Below are 11,445 nucleotides of genomic sequence, written 5' to 3'. Positions count from 1 at the left end.
AAGAAATGAATGACTCTATTGATTAGGTAACAAATCCCATTGCAAAGCATACCGCTTTTCAAAATTCAATTCTGATAATTTTGAGAATAATCACTATCAAGCGGTTTGTTTTTACTACTATTTCCAGATTGCTTTCAAATACAAGTTTGGGGAATGAAAAGCTGAACAAGCTAAATGTGTTTATTGCAGGGCTTCTTGGGATGTATGTATTAGTCAGCTCTTGCTGTATAACCACTGCATACAACAGTAAGCATTTATTTCTTGTATACTAATCTATAGTCCGATACAGCAATTCTGCCCCTGGCTAGGTGTTGAATTCAGATCTGTTCCACTCGGCCCTGAAGTAAGGTAGAGAGGTGGCTTGGGCACTTCCTTCTCAGGGCAGAAGCCATGTAATTCCTCTGAAGGCCTACAGGGGACCTGGCTTGCTGTTACTTCCACCACATTCTGTTGGCCAAAGCAAGTTACATGGATGGCTACACCAAACATCAGAGGTCAGGAAACCATCACATTTCCTCCACAGATGTGGGGAAAGCAGTGAATATTTGCTCTAAAATCAGCTACCCCAGCCGTTAATATGGTAATGTGCACTGGGAGTCTTCAAAAGAGAAAATCTAGTAGATAGCACTTTCCAAAGTCAATGGACCACAGAACCCATGAGCATTTCAAGGGACTAATGTTTTCGGAATGAACTTTAAGAAATGCTAGTTTATATGTGTAACATTCAGAGACCAGTCAGGGAACCAAAACTGTACTAGACATTTAACACAGAGAGCTGCTGACACAGATGCTGGTAGGCTAGGCAAGCAGGGACCATGGAAGTAACCCAGATGACCACTAACTGCAAGAGGCAGCTCCCACCCCAGCACCCCTCTCATGGCAATTTCCACCTACAGCAGCTAGAAAAAGATGAGCAAATTAAACTCAAAGTAAGAAGAAGGAATTGGCCGGGCATGGTGCCTCATGCCTGTAATCCTGCTGAGGCAGGAGAAGCACTTGAACCTGGGACGCAGAGGTTGAGGTGAACTGAAATCGCACCATTGCACTCCAGCCTGGGCAACAAGAGCAAAACTCCACCTCAAAAAGGAGGCGAAGGCGGGCGGATCACCTGAGGTTGGGAGTTAAATACCAGCCTGACCAACATGGAGATAACCCGTCTGTACTAAAAATACAAAATCAGCCAGGCATGGTAGTGTATGCCTGTGATCCCAGCTACTTGGGAGGCTGAGGCAGGAATCGCTTGAACCCAGGAGGCAGAGGTTGCAGTGAGCTGAGATTGTGCCACTGCACTCCAGCCTGGGCAACAAGAGGGAAACTCCAACTCAAAAAAGAGGCGAAGGCGGGCGGATCACCTGAGGTTGGGAGTTAAATACCAGCCTGACCAACATGGAGATAACCCGTCTGTACTAAAAATACAAAATCAGCCAGGCATGGTAGTGTATGCCTGTGATCCCAGCTACTTGGGAGGCTGAGGCAGAAGAATCCCTTGAACCCAGGAGGCGGAGGTTGTGGTGAGCCAAGATCATGCCATTGCACTCCAGCCTGGGAAACAAGAGGGAAACTCCAACTCAAAAAAAAAAAAAAAAAAATAAAAAAAAAAAAAAAAAAAAGACTCCATTAAGAAAATGTAAGTCGGAGACTAGGAGAAAATACATCTGACAAAGGACTTGTATCCAGAACATGTAAAGAGCTCTTTAGTCAACATTTGTCTTTTTGAGACAAGGTCTCACTCTGTCACCCGGGCTGGAGTGTAATGGTGCAATTATGGATGACGACAGCTTCAACTTCCTGGGCCCAAGCCATCCTCCCATCTCAGCTGGGACTATAGGCACATGCAGCCATGCCAGGCTCATTTTTTGTATTTTTGTAGAGACAGGGTTTCACTATGTTGCCCAGGCTGGTCTTGAACTCCTGGGTTCAAACGATCCTCCCACCTCAGCCTCCCAGAATGCTAGGATTACAGGCATGAGAACAGCCCTATAAAAATGAGCAAAAGACCTGAAAAGACAGTTCACAAAAGAAGATATATGGATGGAAAATAAGCCCATGAAAAAGTGTTCAAAGCCATTAGATATCAGGGAAATGCAGATTAAAGCTATGATTAAATATAATTTAATACTTATCTATGAGGAATGAAAACATATGTCTACCAAAATGCTTGTACACAGAATATTACTGGCCATTTTGTTGATAGTCATATGCTGAAGAAACCAAAATGTCCATCCATCAACAGAATAATTGATAAACAAAACTATAGTGTATATTATTAGAATACTGTTCAGGCCGGGCTCGGTGGCTCACGCCTGTAATCCCAACACTTTGGGAGGCTGAGGCAGGCAGATCACCTGAGGTCAGGAGATCGAGACCAACCTGGCCAACATGATGAAACCCTGTCTCTACTAAAAGTACAAAATCGGCTGGGTGTGGTGGTGTGCACTTTTAATCCCAGCTACTTGGAGGCTGAGGCAGGAGAATCACTTGAACCTGGGAGGTGGAGGATGCAGTGAGCTTAGATCGCACCATTTCACTCCAGCCTGTGCAACAAGAGCAAAACTCCATCTCAAAAAAAAAAATATATATATATGTATAATAGCATAGTACTTAACAATAAAAAGGAACAAATTGCTGATTCATGTGATATTGCGGATGACTCTCTTAGACACGATGCTCACGGCACGGAAGGATGCATGTAGTGTGATTCCACTTAGGACGTTCTAAAACAGGCAAAGGTTAAACAAATTAGGAAAATGATTGACGAGATCTGTGTGTATGATGGCTGGTGACGCTGGGAAGGAACAGGAGGCTACCTTCGACGGAAACGGAAATGTTTTGATGACGATGGGGGTGTGTCCGTGGGTAGAGGTTAAGCTACGTACAGGAAGAATTTGGTTGATGCAAAGATGATAACAGTCTGGTATGGTTGGGCCCGTCTCCACCCAAATCTTATCTTGAATTGTAACCCCAAAATCCCACGTGCCAAGGGAGAGACCAGGAGGCGTGATCGGATCGTGGGGGCGGTTCCCTGGGCTGCTCTCGCGATGGTGAGCGAGTTCTCGCGAGATTGGATGGGTTTTTAAGACGCTTTTTCCCCTGGACTGTGCACTCGTCCTTCCGGCAGCTCCTGGTGGAGGTGGGCGATTTACCTTCGCGTTCTGCGATGACTGTACGTTTCCTGAGGCCTCCCTGGCTGGGCGGAAATGTGAGTCGGTTACACTCGTTCCTTTATAAATTACCCGTCTCGGCAGTTCTTCGCAGCAGTGTGAAAACAGAAAACACACCCCTTCGGCTGTTGACAGAAGATGTGAAATGCCCGTTTTTGTTGAGACAGCCTGCTCTGTCGCCCAGGCTGGGGTGCAGTGGTGCAGTCTCGGCCCTCCCCCGCAACCTCCGCCTCCCGGGTTCGCGTGATACTTCAGCCTTCCAAGTAGCTGGGATGACAGGCATGCGCCACCATGGCCGGCTAATTTTGTACTTGTAGTAGGGTCGGGATTTCTCCATGTTGTTTAGGCTGGTCTTGAACTCCCAACCTCAGGGGATATCCTAGCCTCGACCTCCCAAAGAGCTGAGATTACAGGCGTGAGCCACTGCACCTGACCGAATGCCTGTATTTCTAAAGCGAACTTGCTAATAGAATATATGGAATTTAGTGGTTTGTCCGGGGAAGGGGCTGTCCGCATCTTTGCTGCATTGTTTGCTTGTTTGTTTGAGACAGGGTCTTGGTCTGTTGCCCAGGCTAGAGCGCAGTGGCTCAATCTCAGCTTACTGGACCCTCTGCCTCCTGAGTAGCTGGGCCTATAGGTGCGCACCACTACACCTGGGTCATTTCGGTATTTTTTGTAGAGGCAGGGTTTTACCATGTTGCCCAGGCTGGTCTTGAACTCTTGGGCTCAAGCGATTCATTGGCCTCGGTCTCCAGAGTGTTGGGATTATAGGTGTGAGCCACCATGCCCGGCCTGAAAGTGCTCATTTAAAAAAAAAAAAAAAAATTCCGCTGGGCATGGTGGCTCGCGCCTGTCATTCCAGCACTTTGGGAGGCCGAGGTGGGCGGATCACCTGAGGTCCGGAGACGGAGACTATCCTGGCTAACACGGTGAAACCCAGTCTCTACTAAAAATACAAAAAATTAGCCGGGTGGTGGCATGTGCCTGTAGTCCCAGCTACTTGGGAGGCTGAGACAGGAGAATCACTTGAACCCAGGAGGTGGAGGTTGTGGTGAGCTGAGATCACATTACCGAACTCCGGCCTAGGTGACAGAATGAGACTGTGTCTCAAAAAATAAATAAAAAATAAATAAATTCATATTAGCAAAAATAAAAATTACATCGTCCCCAGCCATTGGTAATTTTTTGGAGAACTGCAGGCTTTGGTGGTGGTGAGAAGGACCCTGTGAGGCAACGTGTGGCCGTCAGACTAAGCACTGTTTTCAAGCTCACAGTGGTGCAGTTGTTGTATCAAGTCGTTAGAGCATGAAGGGCTTTTTTTAAGTGGGAGGTTTTTGTTCTTTATGTTTGCTGGCTTCCTTTTCACAATGAGAACATGGGCCTTGGGTGTGTCAAACCAACTGCTGGTAATTACAAATTACTCCTTTCCTCCAAAAGCCTTTGGGTTTTGTTTAGGTAATTAAGCTGGCAAGACAATTCACAGGGTGTTCCCGATGCCAGCACACCACCTTCCCGACCCCAGGAGTTCTTACAAAGCAAGAAGGGTCCAAAAACCTAGTGTAAATGTTTCCTTCATTTTATTCCTGTGTTAATTTATATCCACTTACTTTCAGAAGGAGAAAGTAATTACAATACAAGACACCTATGTGATAGAGGCACTGAAACCCTTTCTGTCGGATGCTGTGAATCTCCTGTTTTCTGGAAAACTGACACATTTTAAAGTTCAGGGTGATTACGGGGTACCTACCACAAGTGACTTCATTTTGGCTGGTTTGGCCTGTTGGGCCTAGTGGAGGAGCTTAGTCCAAAACAAGGGTCTCCTGTAAACTTTTTACACTAATGTGAGGAAGTCACGCCAGTAATCCCAGCTACTCGGGAGGCTGGGGCAGGAGAATCACTTGAACCTGGGAGGTGGCGGTTTCAGTGAGCCGAGATGGCGCCACTGCACTCCAGCCAGGACAACAAGAACTAAACTCCATTTCAAAACAAAAAAAGACAAGTTTTTTTCTCAGCACTAAACTGTGAGAGGACATTACTACCACATATATCTACATAGGGGACACAAAATCAAAGATCCTCACATTGTCCCAGTGCCATTTCTTTCTTCTTTTTCTTTTTAATTGAGACAGAGTCTTACTCTGTCACCCAGGCTGGAGTGCAGTGGCGCAATCATGGCTCACTGCAACCTCTACCTCCCGGGTTCAAACGGTTCTCCTGCCTCAGCCTCCCAAGTAGCTGGAATTACAGGCATGTGCCACCACGCCCGGCTCGTTTTTGTATTTTTAGTAGAGACGGGGTTTCACCATGTTGGCCAGGGTGGTCTCAAACTCCTGACTTCAAGTGATCTACTTGCCTCGGCCTCCCAAAGTGCTGGGGTTACAGGCATGAGTCACCGCGCCCAGCCCCGATACCATTTGGCTCTTAGGAAAGGCAAAGAGGGCATTTAAAACTGGGAGTAACCCATAGTAGAGTGAGTACACATAGACTTTGAGCCACAATGCCTGGTTCAAATCCCAGCTTCACCCCTTACTGGCTGTATGACCTTGGGCAAGCCCCTTAAACTCCTTGTAGAATGGGATGAGGAGAGTTTGTTTCTCTGCAGATGTTGTGAGGATTAAATGAGTTGATATATGCAAAGTGCTTCGAACAGCACCTGGCGTTTGGTTTTTGTGAGCGTGAGTCTTGTTCTGTTACCCGGCTGCAGGGCAGGGTGGTTATCTTACTGCAGTCTTGAACTCCTGGCCTCAAGTGCTCCTGACACATCAGCCTCCCAAAGTGCTGGGGTTACAGACATGAGCCAACACACCTGGCAATTTTGTTTTCCTGTATGTAGATACATTAATAGAGAAAGACTGGAAGGATGAATACCAAACAGATGAGGCTATCTCTCTCCTAATGGGGGGACTCGTCAGTGTTTTTAAAACTTTTTTTTTTTTTTTTTTTTTTTTTTTGAGACAAAGTCTTACTCTGTTACCCAGGCTGGAGCGCAATGGTGCTACTTCGGCTCACCGCAGCCTCCATCTCCCGGGTTCAAGGAATTCTGCCTCAGCCTCCCAAGTAGCTGGGACTACAGGTGCCCGCCACCATGGCCCACTAATTTTTGTATTTTTAGTAGAGATGGGGTTTCACCATGTTGGCCAGGCTGGTCTCAAACTCCTGACCTCAGGCTATCTGCCCACCTTGGCCTCCCAAAGTGCTGGGATTACAGGCGTGAGCCACTGCACCCAGATGCCTGCCACAATTTCATGGATGTTAGCTAACGACAGGAGACTCTGGGACCGGAGACAAAGGATGTTTACTAGTCACAGCGGCAGCAGTAACCAGGTGTTTGCAATTGTGCTAGTTTCCTCAGAATCATTTCCCACAAGGTGACACAAAAAGGCTCTAGGTAACCTCAGGACATAAGGGCTTAGGTTACAGCAGAGGAGCCGGAATCTTCTGTAAAAATTGGAACAAATCTGCCTTTTGCTCTGAAGGGAGATGTGATCTCTGTCTTCCAAGGCTATTCATCGTGTAAAGGAGAGTCGGAATCACAGGGAGTCCGTAGTGACGGAAACGGAGTAGGGCGAGAATGCCAAGTGGGGAATTGTCTCCCAGTAACTGGAGCCCTCATGTTTCATGTGCATGGAGTTCCCTGGGGACTTTGTTAAATCACAGGTTCTCTTACAGTAGGTCTGGTCTGCAGGGAGGACCCGAGAATTCACTAACAAGGGAGTTTCTTTTCTTTTTTTGAGATGGAGTCTCACTCTGTCACCAGGCTGGAGTGCAGAGGCACTTTCTTTGCTCACTGCAGCCTCTGCCTCCTGCGTTCAAGCGATTCTCCTGCCTCAGCCTCCTGAGTAGCTGGGACTACAGGCACGCACCACTACGCCCAGCAAATTTTTGTATTTTTAGGAGAGATGGGGTTTCACCGTATTGGTCAGGCTGGTCTCGAACTCCTGACCTTGTGATCTGCCCACCTTGGCCTCCCAAAGTGCTGAGATTACAGGTGTGAGCTACTGCAACCCACCTCTTTTTTAAAATTGTTGTTGATTTTATTTATTTTTTTGAGAGAGTCTTGCTCTGTTGCCCAAGCTGGAGTGCAGTGGCGTGATCTTGGCTTACTGCAGCCTTGACTTCCAAGGCTAAAGCCACACTCCCACCTTAGCCGCCCAAGTAGCTAAGACCATAGGATGCGCCACCACACCTGGCTGATTTTATTTTTTGTAGAGACAGGGTCTCACTATGTTGCCCAGGCCAGTTTTGAACTTCTGGACTCAAGGGATCCACCCACTTTGGCTTCCCAAAGTGCTGGGATTATAGGTGTGAGCCACCGTGCCCAGCCTCTTTTAAAAAGATGTTAATTGGGACTGCAGGCACACACTGCCATGCACAACTAATTTTTGTATTTTTTGTAGAGACAGGGTCTCACTATGTTGCCCAGGCTGGTCTTGAAGTCCTGGGCTCAGGTGATCCTCATACCTCAGCCTCCCGAAGTGTTGGGATGACAGGTGTGAGCCACCACGCCTAGCCTTGGTACCTTATTATAAAATCAGTGGTTCCCACCTGTAATTCCAGCACTTTGGGAGGCCAAAGTGGGTGGATCACCTGAGGTCGGGTTTGAGACCAGCCTGGCCAACATGGTGAAACCTCGTCTCTGTTGAAAATACAAAAATTAGCTGTGCATGGTGGCATGCACCTGTAATCCCAGCTACTCGGAGGCTGAGGCAGGAGAATTGCTTCAACCCGGGAGGTGGAGGTTGCAGTGAGCCAGGATCACACCACTGCACTCCAGCCTGGGTGACAGAGAGGAAGTCCATCTGAAAAACAAAAACAAAAAATTTATTATTTTTTACAAACAGGGTCTCGCTCTGTCGCCTAGGCTGGAGTGCAGTGGCGTGATCCTGGCTCGCTGCAACCTTGAACTCCTGGGCTCAGTTGATCCTCCTGCCTTAAACTCCTGAGTAGCTGGGAGGTCCAACTAATTTTTTTTTTTTTGTAGGGTTAGGTTCTTGCTGTGTTGCCCAGGCTGCTGTCTAACTCGCGGCCTCAAGTGATCCTCCCTTTCAGCCCTCCAGTGTGCTGGAACTACAGGCCTAAGCCACCGTGCCCAGCCTGACCAGGGAGTTTCTAAGCAGCCCCCGTTGTGCTGGCTCTTCTGGTCCCAGGCCCACGTCTTGTGCAGCACAGCCTTCAGCTCCCGTCCTCAGTGGCAGGCCCAGCAGGAGCTGCAGGCTGAGGCTATGCAGCAGAGCCTGGGAGCATGGCTCTGGGACAGTGCAGCGGGGTACAGGCCTGTCCAGTGGTGGTCAGAGGGGGTGTTACCAGTGCCAGAGGCCAGCTTAGATCATGGACACACACACAGTGTGGCCAGGAGGTCTGAGAGAATGTTCCCCGTCACTCTGGGGGCCTCGGGAGCCGGCATGGTGGAGCTTTCTACGGCCCCAGGTCCCACGTCCTCTTCCAGCCACAGTTCCCAGGAACCTTCTCTCTCCCAACACCACTGCTTTGGTTCCCGTGACCCCACTGATGAGCCACAGTGCCACTTCGGTCTCTCCCGCCGTTGCTGTTGACCCCTGTGGTGGGGGTTGTGTGGCTTGGCTCCCACCTGCTGAGGTCTGAGACACCACAGTGCAGTCATTAAGAGCACGAACTTTGGAACTAGCTGCCTGGGTGTGACGCCCCAGCTCCTCCTCTTACTGCCGGTGACCCTGGGCAAGGCACTCCCCAGTCTGTGCCCATTTCTTGGGTGTGACGGGAATCACAGCATCTTGCACGTCCAGCATTGTCATGGGGCTGAGATAAAGTCGTGTGTTCAGCGGCGAGCACCAGGCCTGGGCAGGGGAGGTACCACACAGACAGGAGCCGCTCTGGTCAGTATTCTGGCAGCAACCAGCAGAGAACAGCATATTTAGCAGCTGCTTGATACATATTTCCTAAAAGAGAACTGGAGACCTTAGAGCAATTCAGCTGTGTAATTCCAGCACTCACCTCCTTCCTAAGCCTCAGCTGTGAAATGGAAATAACAATTTCTATTGCAAAGGGAGCAAATGACATACAAGAAATTATAAACTATAAAATGCCATAAAATATAGCTACAATTAAAGGTGGGGACAAGACACAGAACACATGCCATAAAAAGATAACACAGACTGGGCACGGTGGCTCATACCTGTAATCTCAGCACTTAGGGAGGCCGAGGCAGGTGGGTCACCTGAGGTCAGGAGTTCGAGACCATCCTGGCCAACACAGTGAAACCCCATCTCTACTAATAATTCAAAAATTAACCAGGTGTGGTGGCGGGCGCCTGTAATCCCAGCTACTTGGGAGGCTGAGGTAGGAGAATCGCTTGAACCCAGGAGGTGGAGGTTGCACCAAGACCACACTATTGAACTCCAGCCAGAGCAACAGAGTGAGACTCTGTCTCAAAAACAAACAAAAAAACAACCCATAATACAAATAGCTACCTACGACTCCGGGTATGAGCATAACAAGCAGACCCCCCACCATTCTTCCCCCACCAGCTTTACTGATGTGTCATTGACAAAAATAACAAAGCTAAAGGGGACATTCAGTGCTTTTTCTTTTTTTTTTTTTGAGACTGAAGTATTGCTCTATCGCCCAGGCTGGAGTGCAGTGGCGCCATGTCAGCGCTGCCTCCTGGGTTCAAGCAATTCTTTCTCAGCCTCCCAAGCAGCTGGAATTACAGGCGTGCACCACCATACCCCGCTAATTTTGTATTTTTAGTAGAGATGGGGTTTCACCCTGTTGGCTCTTGGCCAAGCTGGTCTCGAACTTCTGACCTCAAGTGATCCGCCTGCCTCAGCCTCCCAAAATGCTGGGATTACAGGCGTGAGCCACTGCGCCTGGCCAGGGCCATTCAGTCTTACCTAGCTCTTAACTCCCACAGCAGTGACGTCACCCCTGTGGGACACAGCATCGTTTCTGAGAGTTGGCAGTGGGTGTCTTTGGGTGCCAAGGTAACACTGTTTCTTATGACAATGTTGGGTTTTGGGCTTTCCAGCCCTCAGCTTAAGGGCGAGACAACTCACTGAGAATCATGACTGATGCAGGAGCCCAACTCTATTAGTTACTGCTGTGTAACAGGATTGCCTCCAAATGCAGTGGCTTTAAACAACGTTATTACCTCAGTTTCTGTGGGGCAGGAATCTGGGTGCCTCTTGACTGGCTGCCTCTGGCTCGGGGGGTCTCATGGAAGCAGGCACCTCAAGGCTCAGTTGGGCTCCAGCGGCTTGCAGGTGGCTCCTGTGGCCTTAAGCCCACCACGCTGCTGGGTGGAGACCTCATGTCTTTCCATGGGGGCACCTTTCCTCAGGCTGCCCACAGCACCACAGCTGGCTTTCCCCAGAGCAAGGGCCCTGAGAGAAGGAAGGAGATAGAGTGTGTCAGGCTGGGCATGGTCTGTAAATCCCAGCACTTTGGGAGTCTGAAGCAGGAGGATTGCCTGAGCCCAGGAGTTTGAGACCAGCTTGGGCAGCATGGTGAGACCATGTCTGTACCAAAAATACAAAACTTAGCCGGGCTTGGTGGTGTGTGTCTGTGACCCCAGCTACTCAGGAGGCTGAGGTGGGAGGATCAAATGAGCCTGGGGAAGTTGAGGCCGCAGGGAACTGCGACTGTGCCACTGAACTCCATCCTGGGCAACAGAGCGAGACCGTGTCTCAAAAAGAAAAAAATGCGTCACGTGGAAACCAGAGCCACCCATTCCTCTTTCTCTTTCTGTCTCTTGCTAATAAATAGACTTTATTTTTGTATTTTTGAGACAGAGTTTCACTGTGTTGCCCAGGCTGGAGAGCAGTGGCGGGATCACGGCTCACTGCAGCCTTGACCTACAGGCTCAGATAATCCTCCCACCTCAGCCTCCCAAGTATTTGGGACTCCAGACACACACCGCCGTGCACAACTATTTTTTTGTATTTTTTGTAGAGACAGGGTCTCACTATGTTGCCCAGGCTGGTCTTGAACTCCTGGGCTCAAGTGATCCCCACGCCTCAGCCTCCCTAAGTGTTGGGATGACAGGCGTGAGTCCCCGCGCCTGGCGTTGGTTCCTTATTATAAACTCAAGTCCACAGTTTACCTGAGGGTTCACTCCTGGCGTACATTTTAAGGGTCTGGACAACTGTGTAACGACGACTGTGTAACGACGCGTAACTCCCATCATGGTGTCATCAGGAATAGTCTCAGAGCCCTAAAGCCCCGCGCTGCACCCACCCACTGCTCCTCTTCCTCCTAAACACAACCTTTTTTTGTAACTTCCTCTTGGAAGTGACAGCCCATCACTTTT

This window comes from Cebus imitator, unplaced genomic scaffold (genome assembly GCF_001604975.1).
Source record: "Cebus imitator isolate Cc_AM_T3 unplaced genomic scaffold, Cebus_imitator-1.0 Scaffold441, whole genome shotgun sequence".
Lineage (NCBI taxonomy): Eukaryota > Metazoa > Chordata > Mammalia > Primates > Cebidae > Cebus > Cebus imitator.
Note: the sequence above shows the minus strand (reverse complement) of the source record.